Below are 18,305 nucleotides of genomic sequence, written 5' to 3' on the forward strand. Positions count from 1 at the left end.
GACTATCAGTCGGCTAACGGCTGTACCATGTCTAAGGAACTGTCACATTTTCATCTCTCAAGTCAAAAAATAATGAAAAAAAGAAGTGTGAAAATTAGAGTTCCATACAGATTATCAGAATAATTTCCTACAAATATTTCAGAATGAAAAATCATTGCTTATATTTTTTGCCATTGTATAAAGAATTCTCTGCAGATTCTGCAATTTGGAATTTAACTGTTAAACAAATTAACTCTTTAACAAATCACACAGAGTTTAGAAAGGCTTATGCATGCAAAGGACATAGCATAACATCAAACGATTACTAATCACAGCAACTAGAGAATCACAGCACAGTCAATTCAATTTTCAGTGATGCCTCTTTAAGCTCTAATGAACCATGGTGCCCTAATGAGAGGTTTCACTGAATCCTAGCCAATCAAGCAGAAATTTTATGTAGAAAAATGGAAAAGCTAAGAAGCAAAACACACTCAGTAGCCATATTTTACAGCAATGTATTCAACCAGGGTTTAATGGTTACCTTTTAAATCTGTAAAAAAAAATAAAAAAAATCATCACAATAGAATTTTAGCTTTGCGCTGCAGGTTTGGCTTCCCCCCTCCCCCTTCCTGTCCCCTAAAAGTGGTTGACAGTGAGCTGTATGGAGACAAGAAATAAACGCTGAAAAACAGCAAAAGTAATCACTACATGCTGCTTTGTCAGACACTGTGGCAGTATCTTAGACTGTCCTCATAACTTGAACCAGTTTGATTTATTGGGTCATTAAAGTTATAGCAATAATTCCAGCACACTTCCACAACTAATGGTTACTGACAGGAAGAGTTTCTGTCTTTCCACTTAACAGTGTTAAAAAATAATGGATGCAATCCTAACCTTGCTTAAGTCAATAACAAAACTTCCACTCACTTCTGACTGCTGGAATTTCACAAAGGCATGTTTTCCAAGATGTAAAATGGTTTTCTAAGAGGGTAATTCAAGTATGCTAAATGAATGTGTTATCACCTGGCAAAGGTATTAATTAAAACATGCTAAAATAGATAGAATATCTCTTTTATTCACTAGTAAATGACTCAGTTTCAATATTAATCAGTTGTGGGTTTGTTTGTTTGTTTGTGATATATATAGAAATCTGAATGTTTTCTTTAAATATTAGATAACTGAATTATTGGTTCTGGTCCATGCCAAAATGAAAACTTTGCTCAAAGGTATAAGCAGTGCTTTACAATGTAAAGGACAAAAATGGATGACCTGCTAAGTGTTTGTCTTCCAAAATATTCCAAAATCTTCCAAAATAAGTTTTGGCTAGGTTGCAAGATGAGATATGCTTCCATAGTAAGCATCTGAATCTGCTGTGGAATATGAGCCTTAGCAGTATATTTAGCTTTTGTCTGACAACAGCAAATCAGAAGAAAAAAGAAAGAATGAAAAGTAATCAATATCTCTGAACGTCTTTTTGTTGGAAGGTAAGAATTTGGATCTTGCAGACTTCTTAAAAGTTGTTCTTATGAGTTCAGGTTGGGATGGAGGCATATGAATCTTCATATATTTCAAGACTATAAGCTTTTTCTTCAAAGGATGATGATGAAGGACACTATAAGAATAAAAAAAATCCTTCCTTTCTGGCTTTAAGAATTACTGTAAAGATTACCATGTCAGCAAATCACTATCCCCCTCATGAAGAAGCAGAAGTAGGACATGTCATACTTATTCAAGCTCAAGAACAAATTAATCAATTTTGGGCATTATACTTTGAAGACTCCCAGACAAAAAAAAAAAAAAAAAAAAAAAAAAAGTGTTATGGGGAAAATAACTTCTACAAAGCACTTAGCTGAGGCTTCATAGGCAGACTGGCACAAGAGATTCTCTGAGGAAGCCTGTTACTTTCAACAATACAAGAAACTAATCTAGCTTGCTTGGCATGGAATAAATCAAGAAAAGACAGGTAGTTGTCACCAATATGCTGCTTCTTGCCTTCATGTTCTGTGCACTAGGTCAAACTTGCTTTCTATCCCTCATCTGTAAGACGGGAATGATATCAGTGGAATAGTATCCATGAGTCAAGGACCTTCTGGTCCTCTAGGTTCAGCCTCTCACACATGGAAGTTAGATCATATGTGGATATTAATACATCCCTTCAGTCTCAACACATTTCGCTCTGAAGCTATGACTGCTCTGTTGATAAGAAGAGATTGTCATATGACTGTGATGCTGTGAAACCACATAACCTCATATTTTAAAATGTGCATAATAAGATTCTAGTGCTTCCAATTCTAGACTAACTAGAGACAAATGTGCAAAGCAAAGGAGAAAAAAATGGATTCGGCTGCTTTTATATGAAGACCTAATGAAAATTTAACTGAAAAAATATTGTTTCATAAAGGTCCTGAAAATTAATCGTATCAATGAATTTTAATAGGCAAATGTAATTATAAAATCTATATTCTCGGAAGTATAAAATTAAGAATTGAAATGAGAGCTGCTGTATTGTTTTTTCTGCCAGAAATGCATCTACTAGATCCTCCTCTTTTTGAGACAATGTTTCTGTTTCCTTTTTTATTTCTTTTTCAATTTAAATTTCTAGCATTTTGTTTAAAAAAAATGAGAATATTATATAGATGATCCTTCTACGCTGACAGTTTTCTTTCAAACATTTGGTGGTTCTGTAGACACCTAAGTTTGTATACCCTGAATAAAATACAGGTTTTAGCAACAGTTCTGCTTAGTATAGTCAGATGGCATCAAGGATTGACATCAAAATATAGAATTTTTTACCGCTACACCTTCATCCTGACTCTGACCTGAGCTCATAATTACCTTCATGTCAGTGAATCAATTCAGCTGTGCTGCTTGAATTCATAAGTATTGACCTTTGATAAATGTGAACGCAGATGGCTTTGTTGGATCACTGGAAATCTGGCACGTATCACACACCACAAAAACTATGCTGGCCTGTCAGCATCTTTTTTAGTTCCCTCCCTTTTTATAAGGGTAAAGAGCTGGATCAACACAAAACATATGTTATGTTCAAACGTCAGCGACTGCCGTTCCAATTTGCTGTCCAGGCACGTTTAAGAAGGAAGGTAGCAAGGTAGCACTTTCCATCACTTCATAAGCCATTCCTGCTCTCAAACTGTTCTCGTTTTGGTTTGAAATTACCTTTTAGTATCTTTTGGAAAGAATAAAAATGTCTTGACTACACAAGAAATAAATTATCAACGTGTAGAATGAAAATACTTAGAAAAAGAAGCAGAATATTTCTAAGCTGAATTAACCGGGATAACCAAGTACAACGTGGTAGATGAATGCCTTAGCAGTCTAGGAATGGCCAGACAAGATTATCCCAATGATTCAACTTTTTCAGTATCAATTCATCAATTGTGTCCAATACCAGATGTTTCAAAAGAAGATACAAGAAATCCAGATGGATATAGTTAAGGGATAAAATTATGCTTAAAGATAAACGTTTTCTCCACATTGTCAACATGATCTGAGTTTGTCTTTTGCCCTGAAGCAGGGTAATTTAAATTACTTCCAAAACCCAGGTTTTCTCATTTGGGTCTAATTGCACAAATCAAGAAAGCTTTTGTGACTCCTCTGGCCAAAACAGTTTCCCTTCTTCCACCACCAAAATGTGACTTATTGAACTCTTTGGTGAACTTCCTCAAAACTAAAATGAAAGGGCATGAAAGTCTAAGTTAGAATTATATTCCTGGAGTATCACGAAAAGAAGCTAACACATTTAAAGAAACACCTAAATTAGCACATCTACTGAGGTAAAGACAGGCCATAGCCTGCAGCTATACATCTCCTTTGGCAGCATCCAGCCAATCAACCACATCACACTTGCAGGCCGATCAATCAAATCATGCCTAACCCAAGCCAAAGCCTTCTGACCCACGAGAGGGAAGGGTTTCCTGCACAGCCCTGGTGAAGAGAGGGAAAGGAGATGGTGTTAAATCACTGGGGATATCCAGGTGACAAAGGACAGGTACCCAGAGGAAACCAGGTTTCATTCATTAGACTGAACAAAGAGTAATTTGAGAAGCTTTTCCCTCCATGCATAACTATTGACCCTACAAAAGTCTAATATCAGTCCTCCCCCTTTTGCTTTAATTCTGTTAAAGATGGTCACATATTTTAGAGCTATGACTAATCAAACATTAAGCATTTTCTCTATCTGTTTTTGATTTCTTTAGCTTGTTCACTTTCATTAAACTTCTCCCACCTTTTTGTTCGTGCACTGCAAACAAACCAAGTTCTCACCTCTGTGTTGTATACAACAAGTATTCAATGTTTTCTACACCTTCCTCTACAGGGAAAACAATCTTTTGAGTCTTTCTGCATATAGGATTCTTGCTGTGCACTTAAATTATTTCCATTGCCTAACTCTGGATTCTTTTAAGTTCTGTGACTGTTTTTGAGTGAGAAAACTTGTCAAGAAGCAACAAAAGTACAGACATGCCATTAATTCATCCTTATGACATCTTTTGCACACATTTCCAGTCCATGCAGTAGACAAATAACATTTGGTTCATTATTTTAGCTGTAATCATACATTGGTCTTTAAAATGTTTAAAAAAGAGGAGGTATCTAAGATTCAACATATGTTTATGTAGAAGGGAACTTTATCAGGAACACAAACCTGCACGGAATAAGGAATTTAGAGGTGTCTGAAACTCTGAGATTAATTTCATCTGCATTCACTTGTATGTGTTACAATGTCATACATAACGTGTTTATATATACCATCTGTTAACAATCACAATAAAAATATTTACTAAAAATTGGACTAAACTTTTGAGGATGAAATAGTCATTTCAAACCTGCTTTATGTTAGAAGACACACACACACACAAACTTTGCATGCTGACAAACAGTGAATAAAAGCAAATTTAAAAATAAAACCAGAAGTGAACGATGCCACAGCATTTTACCCTCATTGATTCTACTGAAGGAAATTGCTATTAACACACCAGCAGGCAAAAGAAGTCCTGGAACAGGAAGAAACAGTTCACCCATAACAGAATGTAAACTGAACTTTTCATAAAAACTTCCCTGGGTGCATGCCAGGGCACAGGGATCATCTTCCTGTAGCGTCTGAATGATACTTGTCACTGTGACACATCAAAGCACACACTGCTGAAAATACAGCATAATTCATAACATATGGGAAGGGCTACTGCACCTCCCCGCCAAAAAAAACAAAGGGCTGACAAACACATCCTATAAAAAATAACTTTTGCCAACCTTCAGCTTTGACATTATTTTATCATAAAACCCTAAATAATGAGCAATGATGCCTTAATTTTTTCATTTTAATATTAGAGGCTTCCAGATCTATTAATGTGATGCTCTATTTAATAGTCTACTGAATTGCTAAACTTGACTACATTAAATTTGAATTTTAAGTGATTAATTTAAAACAACTTTTTCCTGGAATAAAAATTGGTATTTAAGCTTTTAAGCTGCTAATAACATTTAAATTAGTCAAATATAAGTGTGTCAACCTGAAGGGGCAATAAAGTAATTAGCATTCGTTTAGTACACTTTATCATGGGTACATGTCACAGACGTAATCTGGCAGTCCCAGGGCAGTATTTTAATATTTGAAGAGGGAAAAGGAGTGGCTACAATGCAGCATGTGGACGCACATCAACAGAATGCAACACAGTTCAATAGAAACACCAAATCTGCCAAAACCAGAATAAAGTTTTAGGGTTGGCATTAACTAGGAAATGGAGAGTAGAGTTTGTGAGAGAATGTGTATGTGCGTGGGGTAAGATCTAAGTAGACATAGCCTAGGAAATACAGAAAATAAAATAGAATTAGGAAAGCCCTTTCCACCTAGGAAGAACCAGACTCTTGTATTTTTGTGGAGATGGTTTGGAAGTCTCAGTATGCATCCTTCCATTCATAAGGCCTTGTTCTTTTTGAAAGCACACATCTTCTTTACAAGATTGCACATGATCCAAATTCACTGCAATGTAGCTACAGCATTTTCTCTTCTAATGACTGTCCCCTCAGACTGAAATGTAACTCAAGTATGTCTTATTAGAATAGTCCAACTTCAGAGAATCATCGAATCAGGTAGCTTGGAAAGACCTTCAAAATCCTCAAGTCCAACCATCTGCTACCACGCTGTCTAGAAGAGCAGATGAGAACCCAGCCCTGTAACAAACTCGTGGGGACCTAAGCGCTGCTTTCAGCTGGCCACTCACTGCTTGGTGTAGCAGCAGCAAACATAGGTTCAAAGGATCCACAAAAATATTCGCTCTTGCACCTGTCCCAGTTATTACCTTCATTAGGAGTTTCTCTACAGCAGGAACAAGCTCTGTGGTACAACACAGCAAGCCAGGTTGTGTATCTCTTCTCTAGTCAATCAACTATATTGCATTTGTCATGGGATCTGGATATTCAGAACAAACCTATCATCTCCAAATCATATCGCACCCCAGGTTAAAAAACTAGTAATGCACAAATCAGCAACAATAAATGATATAAAATACATAAATAATAACTATGACTTATGAGTCCATGCATGAAACTCAACAAGCTGTGCTTTGTTATCTCACTTATTTTCTGCCACTGAACTTATTTTATATGAAGCAGAGATGTTACTGGAACTTTTAGTATGCAAGAAAGTGTTACAAAAGTCCTTGTATTACAGTTTTAATTATGTAGGTTCTTGCAGGTTAAGAAAGGGAAGGGAAGGGGAGGGGGAAGGGGGAGGGGGAGGGAATGGGAGGGGGAGGGAATGGGAGGGGAGGGAAGGGAAGGGAAGGGAAGGGAAGGGAAGGGAAGTGAAGGCAAGGGAAGGGAAGGGAAGGGCAGTGAAGTGAAGGGAAGGGAAGGGAAGGGAAGGGAAGGGAAGGGAAGGGAAGGGAAGGGAAGGGAAGGGAAGGGACGAAGGAAGGAAGGAAGGAAGAGAGAAACAAAGAAAGAAAAAAGAAACAAAGAGAGAGAGAGAAAGAGAGAAAGAGAGAGAGAGAAAGAAAGAGAGAGAAAGAACAAGAGAGAAAGAAAGAAAGAAAGCATCAAAGACTGATGAGCAAAATAATTCTGCACAGCAAAGAGTAGCAAGCCAAACTAACCACTTTTTGTATCCCAAAACACATCTCAGTCCATTTTTTTTTTCTGCCAGGAAATAATTGTGAGAGACGCCTGCCAAATATGTACTAAAACCCTATTCACATTACTGCCATTTCTACAGGAAATTTGTTTAGGAATATTAAGGGAAAACAAATGTTCTTCCACAGTAAGAAACAGAGCGGACAAAAAGCAATTGAGGGGAGGGAAGAGTGACATCACCAGGCTTGGACTGGTTGGTCTGAACTGACTCCTTCTAGGCAACAAGATGGAATACCCAAAGGTCACAAAAGGAGCGAGTAGAATGGAAAATCTGATTTTTCTCTAATCAAATTTTGTGCATACAGGTATGTGCAATCTAATTCCAGGCTGCCAGATTAAGATATTAAGCCAATTATGCTCATTTTATCACCTTGTAAAAATGAACCATCATTTTATTTAAATTTGTTCAACTGTTAAAGGCTAAGAGAGTAATATATTCCAATGTCAATACAGTGCCAAAATACATTTCATATAGAAAGCATCTATTTATATGAATCTTAATCAGTCTAGACAAGTGCTGAAGCAGTTCTTAGTGCAGACCCAGAGGCACAGCAGATAGTAAATTGAGTGGACATAGAAAAGATTTACATTAGTGAAACTGAAAACTCATTTCCTAGGCCCATTCATAATGGGGAAATTATTGTCCCATTCCCTACAGACTTTCCATTATCCCATTATAGGAAAGCCAGAACTTCTATCTGTGCTTCCACGCCCATGCACATATTGCATCAGGAGAGTATGTGAACTTAATTTGGCCGAGGGCCATAAATTCTCTCTGAAAGGCAAATGAAGATCCTCTCAATCTGGTCACCAAGGCATGACATCCTAAAATCCAAGTCAGAAAAAGCTCAAAAGCCTTGCTGAATACTGCATGTTCTACCTATGTGGTAAAGACCAACTGTGCTCTAACAACATGGGTGCCCAAAAATTAAGAGTAAATATATGCATGTCCTCAGGGCCCAATAACTAAAGGCTGAAGACAAGCAAATTGAAAAGGCAGGTGCACAATGCTGCAGCTTAGTGGCACTAAATTCTTCCAAAGTGTATCCAGCAAACCCAGTCCAAGTACCAACTGTTGTAATAATACAACGTTACAGTGAAGGCAAGGAAACGTTAGTACTAAAAGATGGCAATTCACAGGAAAATGGCATGGGAACAAAAGGGAAAATGGATTTTTCTGTCAGACCACTGGAGCATTTCCCTTATCAGCCATTTGTTCATGAAGGGTCTTCAGCACATGCTTCAGTGCTTTGGTGAACTGGAGACACATCACCTCATCAATCACGTTCACATTAAAAACGATCTTTTAAATATGTAGTGGATTTTTTTAGAAGTTTATCCATGAAATAACACACCATATCCTTGTCAGAGACAATCTGTTATGAAAAGTATCGCACAATGAAGATGACAAGAGAGCTTCTGAGGTCTGTTTCATGAACCTCAGACTAGCACCCTTTACTCAGTGTTTTTTGTTGTGTTTTTTTTTTTTTTTTTCTTTCCCAGTTTTGCCTGCCATCCTTTCAAAAAAAACCCCGTCATCTGTTATGATGCTTTTACAAAGGAGATCATTTCATCCTATCTGGTTGCCCATTTCTACTCTTTGTGAAACCAGCCAGACCAAGTCATCTAGAGGTGACTAAAGTTTACTCTTCATAGAAATACTCTAAGAAGGTTGTGAGGTCTGTATGAGCACCATCCAAAGGCAGGACACAGACGAAGCCCATGTGTCAGACAGGGGCACACATGTGGCAATGACCTCTCTGCTGTGACTGTGGACTAGCCTGCAATTTCTTCAGGCAGGCTCTTGTGCAAGCTATTCAGTGCCAGCTGGGAAGGCCAGCTTATCTAGTAGTGAAGATTTCAGTACCTCAGAACCATCTGGTCCTGACTTACTAGCTGTAACTATTAGGGTTCACTTCCCCAAGATATATGCCTTAATTACATTAATAGGCTTGCCTGCCTCTCTTACAGCAAACAGATTAAGGCAAATGTAAAGCAAATTACATTAAGGCAGATGTAAAGCAAAACATGCATAATGTAAAATAGATGGAAATACACGAGTGTACTGCCCTTTGAAAACTGAGTTATCTGACCACATGAGCAGCAGCACTGCACGAGGAAAAAAGGGTGCTTGCTATGTAGATGATGGACCTCTGTCTCAAGGGCAGCACATGTAAAACTCATCCTGGAGAACAGAGCGGACTGCTTTCTGGGTGCAACGTAAACCACAAGACCAGATCAAAGGTACTACCTTGAAGCTGTAAAAAAGTAATAAAAAATAAAAAAATAAAACCAAAGAAAATGCAGCTCTGCACATCCCTTTGGCAATCTAATAATTACTACCTGTGTTTATATGAACACAAGGGACACCACCCTCTTCTGAAAAAGAGCTCCAGCAGGTTTTCCTTCAAACCCCACTCAGGGCTCCAGAAACACAGCATGTAGCCATAACCAATACATAGAAACCACTAAGTATATGGGAAAAATAAATAACCAAATAATTAAATAAACCCTCTATTTCTTTAATTAACATAAAGTATTTTAAAATATCAACTACAATAATTATTACTTAAAAAATTATAATGAAGGATCAAGTATTTTGAGTGGCCTGGAGAAGATGATTGAATGTGCACATGCAAGAACTGGACTCAAATATAAGAGGCAGCGGGAAGGTTGGAAAAAAAACAAAAACAACAAAAAAAAACACACAAACAAGGGGACTCATCTCTTCATTAAACATGTAATAAATGTGAAAAAAAAAATGTGACCAAATGCTGCAGATGCAAAGCATTATGCAAGTTCAAAAGCAATGAGGGATATTCAGGAAACCAAAACCTGTTAAGAGTAATTAAGTAAATTAAGACTACCTTTGCCTTAGGAAGTCTTTGTTATAAATACCTGGAAGATGGGAGAATATTCTGAGTCTTTTGTCAATCCAGTACAGCCAACATCATTTTCTTATTTCGAAACTGGTAAAAGTCGTAGATGGATGTGGGGGAATTCAACCTTTAAACTCTGTTTCCGTAACTGTGGCACAGGCACTTTTGATTAAAAGGCAACAGACTTCTGGTGAGGTGTTAGCTTCTATCTGCCAATTTTTCAGGCTTCTTTAAAATCAGAGTAGGTTTCTTCAAGTAGACTGGATGTCCTTTATTAAATACCTTAAATACCTAATCAGATTTGTGGATTCTTTTCCTATTTTACTTATTTAACCAGTCGAACCACGATTATTTTTTTCATTTTTACACACTGCAATTATTCATTTGTTTTATCATTTTACACAACTCAAATGCAATTTTGTTTTATCAGAAGGCATAATAGAAAGATCACTTCAAGGCCAGCACCACATATAATGTGATTTAGCTCCATTACCCAGTTTGCTCGAAACATTTTGCCTGGGAACAGTCAGTAATAAAAAGCACTTCAATCCATCTCATCCTTGAGCTATGCCATAATTTTCAATTTGGGGTGTTAGCACCACAAAAAGAAAGGTAAGGCAGAGTCTGTTATAAAAATATCAAGCATATTAAAAAAAAGATTGGTGAAAGAACTTGAGATCATTTTCCCCCTGCTTCTTCAATCATTCTAACATTTTCAGTCTAAACAGAACTTAAAAATATTAATGTATGTGTACACAGGAGCCACACTGCTTCATTATGCACCACACACCAATTTTTAAAGGTGTCTTTTTCAAGTGCAGAACTCCAACTGACTCTCATCAAAATTCATATTCTGACCTCATAGAGGAGCTGTGCAGTTGTATTTTTGTTTGTTTGTTTGTTTGCTTGTTTTTTAACCCTTAGCTTATGGACAAGGTTCTTCAAAAAGTTTTCCTCTGCTCTTAGCTGATCTAGCATGGATCTTAGCTGTTTTACTGAGAGAGCTACTTGGATGTCATACTACCAAAGTTTTACTTGGCTTACCAAGGATTTCAAAACAGAACATTTGTCCCTTCTTATTTTCTGACAGACTTTTACTTACAAGATGAAAACTACAGCTGCATATAAATGAGTGATGTAGAGATACTTCCCTTTTTTAGTTAAGAATGATTTTTAACAAGCAGAACAAGGAGATAAGGGTACTCCCGCAGACCTTTACAAGCACCATGCAAACGTGTGATCTAACTGTATGCTTGCAAAATCTTTCTCATGTTTCAAAAACACTAATTACAGAAGCAGTGGTCTTACCTGTAAGCTCCAATTACTCTGCACTGCTGAACAATAACATCGCATGATAGAGGGTTCACCCTGTTTTATCAGAGCGTGTAATCCAGTAGCATTTCCCCTCAGTAAATAGACTGATGCTGGAAAGTAACATTATTAGTACATTTGAATTCATCCCCTCAATATTTTTTTTCTATGCCCTTGGCTGAAAAAAAAGAGAAATCAAGAAAATAAATACTGAAGCAAGCTGTTTGAATGTCTTCTTGATACTCAGATAGCACCTGATTTCAAGGCTGGTAGATGGCCTTTACTAATGTAACATTAATATGTGGTATTGCTTGCTTTTAAGCTTCACTATTGGCAGTGACAAGACTTGATTTTCATGATGACAATTCTAGCCATGGTACAAACACAAAATCTATATTCAAACCGCTGAGTGTTAACCTCTCTCACAACATTATGGACATCTGTATTATCCGCTGAGAACGGTAAGAACCTCAGACAGGACGCACCAATACTCAAATACACCTTAAGAACATCATTTAGAGAATGCAACAGAAAAGTGTCTGTGGGTAGCATGCTACTTTCTGACTGCATGGCACCACCTTTTCTTCCATTGAAAACAAATCCATTGTTTTTCTGCCTTTTCAAATACCACTGACAAATGGTGAAAAGCCCTAGGAATACCACAAGTTTATGCTTCAAATCACAATACAAATGAAAAGTTACCATACACAACAGCGGGGGGAAAAAAAAAGGAAAAAAAAGGATACTGTAACTGTAGAAGCTTTCAAGATGACTGAAACTATTGAGTATTGTTATCCTTCTTTACCTCTTTACCTGTTCTTGCTGACTTGACCATTGGTTTAAGAAGAATATATTAAAAAAAATAGCACTAAAAACATTTAGAGAAAGACATTCATGGTCATTTCCCTGCTATGAGTTGCTTCTTGTCAGCTTTTCAAAAAATCCACCTACTGATATTAAAAAAACCTCTTTGTACATACTGATTTCACTAATCTCCTCTATTTCAGTATGTCCTCTTAATAAAAGGAAAGAAAAGAAAGGAAAAGGAAAAGGAAAAGGAAAAGGAAAAGGAAAAGGAAAAGGAAAAGGAAAAGGAAAAGGAAAGGAAGAGAATCTAGATAGCAGCATGAAACAGAAAAGCAATGAAGGGTTTTTTGTTTGTTTGTTTGGCAATAAATTTCAGTAATGTTGAATTTCCACTCCTTGACTGGCAGTAAGCCATTTTTATTTGCATTTTTTGCCATCCGTTCAGCTCCACCACAGTCATTATAGTATTGAGATACTGTACAATATTAAAATATAGCTGATATGAATAAAAACCATTCTGCACTGTACAATCACCTGGAGATCCCTAAATTTTCTGCTTAGTAAAGAGAGACTGATCAACTCCATCTGCGATACTCACAGAGCACCTTTCTACTACCAAAGCTGAACACTTAGGAATCACGAAATGGATGAGACATGAAGACACTCACAGGAGATCAAAAATCCCTTATTACAAGTACAGAGAAACTCACAGCAGAAAATAATGAATAATGGCTTCACTGACATCTGATCAAAATAATGGAGCTCAATGAGAGGTTGTAAAAGTAAAACAGTAGAAACAAAGAAAAGGTAAACAACAAAGCAACAAAGTGCAAGACAGAGAAATATGAGAAAAGGCCAAGTTGCTACATTTTTCTCATGTCAAGTAGTCCCTATTATCTACCCATCTCCCTGACATCTCTAGAAGACGGCTCATAATGCATATGCACTATGAGCATAAAGCATCAGAAGGTGCAGGAAAATCCAACCACAGATTGGTTATTTTTCTCTACTGACCTAAACTCATGCAGAGGTCATTCAAGGCTGCAAACAAACATCCTTTCAGAACAGATAATATGAAGAAACTCATTATTAAAGTCCTGTGTGCCTCTGTGACAAAGAAACTTGAATCAGCACATTATTAAGAGGCACATACCTGTAAAGATTTACTTCAACAGCATATTACATGTACTTTAAAGCATACGTTTAGGATGCTTTCTTTATCAGGCCAATATTTTCATCTAATATATATTTAAAAAAAAAAAGTTTTGTTTGCTTCTTTTTCACTTATTTTCTTCCTTGAGGAGAGAATGCTTACAATTAATCCAAAAATGTATTAAAAAACAACTTACAGACAACAATATCAGTAACTTCCATCTGATAAGTCCCACTCATCAAAAAGTCACAGTTAAATCCAAGGTAAGAGTTACGCAACAAAAATTAATTTTCTAAGCAACATTTGACATGCATTGGAGTAGAGAGCCAACACAAGCAGCAGTACAACTCTTGCAGATCTCTGAAGAAGTCATTAGATACTTGAAAGTGGCTTATTCATTACTAAGTTGTTTGCTCTGCTTCTCTCTTTTTCCAAAAGTCAATACATTGTATTTCACTCAAGAAGCCTTTCTCTTTTCCTCTAATTCTTCCTATGTCACTAATAATTAATTCATTTTGCTTACACTGCAGCAGCCTCAAAATCATGGTTTCAGTTTCTCAGTAATAGAATTCTGCCAAAGGCAATATGCCATGCCATAACCTCAATTACAACTTACACAGGAGAAGGCTCCACTTATTTTCTGCTGGAGTCACTATTTTGCCTTAAATGAAATTCTGTGTGGGTTATTGGGTGCCAAAGATGTACGGCAAAAAAGCATACCAGATAATACGAAAAAAGTCCATTTCAGAGACAAGATAAAAGATCCATGTCAGAAAACACAGATTAGAGAAGTGCATCACTTTCAGTAGTTATCCTGTCAGAATCTTTCACAACTACAAAATACAACATCTACAAAATATTTGTGATTTAGACTGCTACAGAAAGTAAAAATACTAAGGGTAATAAAAAATTATTTCCAAAACATATGGTTCTCCTACAAAAACAGCTGACAACTTTGTGTGAAAGGATTTATTCATAAGATAAACTTTAAAAAATACATAATGTAGTAAAGATTAATTCTGAGTTTCTCAAATTCTTAAGAATTCTATTTCAGCATGGATAGAGCAGTGCATTTAAAAATAAATAAATAAATAAATAACACACTAGTTTTAGTAATACCGAACTATGTTTTAGAAGTAAATTACTCCAGCCTTGCCTAATCTTCCAGTCAGGGGACTATACTCTTTTACTTCTTGCTGCAAAAAATCCGACTGGGTGCAATACCACAACCTTGCACGAGTCTTCCAATGCAGTTGATGGGCATCAACGTTCAAGTTCATGTTGTAGGCTACCGCCAAACATCCCAGAGCCACATCTCCCCCAGTAAGTTTTTATGGGGCTGTGAAAGCACAACGCTCTGCTCTACCTCCATGATAAAATTTCCAGCTGCTGCCTCAGCTCCAGCCTTTACGGTCTCGAGCTCTCTCTCTCGTTTGTCCAAGTGGCCCTCGCTCGTTGGTGGCCACACACCGATACTTTTGACAGACTTCACATGTGCTGTTTGGTTGCTTATGCATCACTGAAAATGGTCACCCACTCCCTATGAGACAGAAGACAAGTTATTGGAGACTTATGGCCAGTATCATAAAAGGAGGTAGAATTAGCCAATTAGTGCAGTTTTCAGAGACAGGCCTAGAAATCTTTTATTTCCCCAACCCCTGAAGTAGGGAAAAATAAATACAATCAAATTTGGGTTTCCTGAATGAAGTCTTTTAGAGATCTGACATTCAAACAAAAGTTCAAAGACTTTCTACAAAATGAAAAATCAGATAGAAGACTTTGAAACATGAATGAAGAAATGCTTTGTCCAATTAACCTTCAACCTTAAAAAAAGTCTGCTGGCTTAAGATCACACAAGCCAAAATAAGTGAGAAAGGAGCTTTTACAGGGGAATGGAGGAAATGTTTAAAATCTTTTACATAGTCAAGTATGACTTGGCATGAATTTTATTTATGAAATCACCAGTGTAGCTACATGAAATTAATTTTTCTTCTCTAGCAATGAATAACAGTGAGTTAATTGTTTATCTTAATGAGCAGTATTTATTCACCTGGAAAGACAGCAAACGATTTTCTTACTTAGGTTTATGCAACTTCTATTGGAAATAATTCATGGATGTGAATATGACAAAAAAGCCTGAAGTCCATTTTTCCTTTAACAAGTAAATTAAGCAAATAGAGGTTACATGTTTTATATACAAGCTATATGTAACTTCCTGTTAAAACAAGCATTAGGAATCAAAAACCTGAAGGATTTGATAAATAAAACAACAGCAAATGAAAGAGAAATCTGTTGGAAGGATTTACAACATTATTTTAATGCACAATTGTTTAACAGGACTCATCACAAATTTTAGTTTAGTGCAGTCAAGTAAGAAATCATATGATGAGGGTCAAACTAAAGGCAGAGCTTTCAACAACTGTTTAGTTTTTTCAATTTTAGTCTTCTCTCTCAATTGCAATTGGGAATGGTCTAATGCTTTTTCCCAAAGTGTCTTCTGTGCTTAGCACAAGTTTACAACATGTGGCATGTCCCTTTAATCCCCATATTCACTGTGCAGGATTAAAATAGTCAAAGCACTTGTAATTTTAAGAACTAGAGTGTCTAATATCTGGAAAGTAATGCATTGGAATAGAAGTAGTGGAATTTGATAAGGAACTGAAAGAAAAACTGATGAGTGACAAAGTGAATAGCAAAATTTTGCCAAATATTTTCCACAGTGGGGATATTACAGATGAGAGTGTGGCCCCATTCACTAACACATCTTATTGCAATGGAAATAAAAAGATAAATGGAAAATTGGATTACTGTATGACCCAAAATAACTGAAGCCAAAGGGTAAAGGGACAGAATTGTCTGGGCTAATGTTAAAGATGAACAGTTCTACTTTATTGTGTTTTATCCAAACCCAGTGCTTTCATCGGAATTAGTGAAGCCAAGTCATGGCAGCAACTAACACCATCAACAACCTCAAGCTAGCTTCAGAATGACATAGTCTGGGGATGAACAACACTGCTATGCAGTGGGCCAGAATACACAATGCCTTGGGTGCAGTGCTGGTATTTGGTTTGTTACCTGTCCATCAGCCTCATCACACCCACGACCCCTTATAGACCGATGCACATTAAGTATTTTTAAACAAAAGTATCAAGGGGATACTTATACTTTGTTAAATTTAGAATAAAGTTCTGTGAACAAGAACACCAGCAATTACTCCAACCAGTTTTAGGCTCAAAATGTATAGATTTAGATATATATAAACTCTCTATGTACATATGTGTGTATATGCATAGATTTAACCAATGCATTATAATTCACTTTTGCATATTCATTCTAATCTGAAGTCAAAATTAGTTAATTTACTCCAAATTCAGTTCCAAGCCAGCTTTAAAATAATAGGGAGACAAACATAAGAAATGCATGAAGCCAAACTAAGGCTACCCAAAATATCCTGATGTTTAGTATACTATTAAAAACTCCATTAAGAAGTGCTGCTTGGCATACTTTGGGCCAAGAAAATCCATACCTAGATTCTACTTTTCATGTCCATGCTATCTCAGGTGGGTAATAACTCAGTATTCATTGGCTGTCACAAGCCCAATCTGATTGACAAGCCTAAAACTGAAGGAAAAATAATAATAATAAAAAGTATAAATAAAAAAGTAAGAATAGGAACAAGAAAAAGGAAATTAAAAAGAAGGAATAAAAAAGAAAAAGAAAAAGAATAAAGAGAAAGAGAAAGAGAAAGAGAAAGAGAAAGAGAAAGAGAAAGAGAAAGAGAAAGAGAAAGAGAAAGAGAAAGAGAAAGAGAAAGAGAAAGAGAAAGAGAAAAAACAGTCTATCATCTCTTTAAAACTTTGGTCTAGACTTCCTTATCTGTTTTAGCTTTTGACACCTCTATCATTCTTTCTCACAGGTGTTTTGTAGGTACCTAGAACTGATACCAAATGTAACATGGATATCAGAGTGAATCTAATCTTTCTTGCTTAGTATCTAATCTAATTTTCTGATATAATGTCACCTGACTTACTTACGTTCTGCTTTGTCAGTGAGTGACCTTTTTATACAATATATCATGGACTACCATTACGGTTTATATTTGTTTCTGCTTTTCCAAAAGAATAACCAACCATCAAAACTGAAATTATAAGAAACATTCATAATTAATACAAGAATTTATAACACATCAAGCAGCTTCATGAAATTTCTGGACAGAAATCCCTCTCAGAGGCAAAATGTACATATTCTCATCTATTTGATGAATCATGAGAGTATCCTTGAGAAAGGAACACATTGTGGTTTTAACGCTTTTAAGTATTCTTCAAGCATTTTAAACATTCTTTTAAAATTATTCATTTGGTTGATAAACCTAAGAGATCTTCCCAGCAGAACTGAATTGAAGATGACAATGACTTTCTAAGTGTTCCTAAATCACCTTGTCCTGTTGGATCCACTACGGTGGGCTGAAGCACCACGACACATCACTTCTGAGAATTCAAAATGTGAGATGAGTAAAGCCGTGAGTATCACTAAAGACTAAGAGGCCCTCACATTTAACATTTGAACACTTTTACAGCTAACATCCCTTCTTCCTCTACAGAATGAGGTGTACAATTACATTAAATAAATGTTCGGTGAAACAGCAGCTGTTCATTTTCAGTACTGATCCCTTGAAAAAGTCCAAAACCGTGATTCTCACAGGGAGCCAAAGCTCTCCCATTAAGACGTATAACCTGAAACAACATATTCCTCAAAAGCCTGCATATGAGCCCCCATTCTGTGAACAGCCAGCATGAAGCACAGAGACTTTAAAAAGTTTAAAAAAAGAAAAATCACCAGGAGAATTCACAAGAGCAAAACATCCTTTAATGTGAAACCCTACGGCCTTAACCAGAGCTGCCCAGGTTCAAGACACGTTCAGCACCGTGTGGCTCCCAGACCACAGCCACCAGTTTTCAGATCCTCTCCTGTTTCCCTGGCCGCAGTCTTTGCCCACTGCCATTGCATTTTGTCTTCTCCTTGTGAGA

The 18,305-nt window shown here is 36.6% G+C and overlaps 1 protein-coding gene across 3 annotated transcripts in view; it reads right to left on the minus strand.

Moving 5' to 3' along the window:
* The window catches only part of MACROD2 (mono-ADP ribosylhydrolase 2), an 861,378-nt gene that overhangs the window by 523,077 nt on the left and 319,996 nt on the right, over nt 1–18,305 (minus strand). The gene's annotated exons all lie outside the window — the stretch shown is intronic.

Source organism: Cygnus olor, chromosome 3 (genome assembly GCF_009769625.2).
Source record: "Cygnus olor isolate bCygOlo1 chromosome 3, bCygOlo1.pri.v2, whole genome shotgun sequence".
Taxonomy (NCBI): domain Eukaryota; kingdom Metazoa; phylum Chordata; class Aves; order Anseriformes; family Anatidae; genus Cygnus; species Cygnus olor.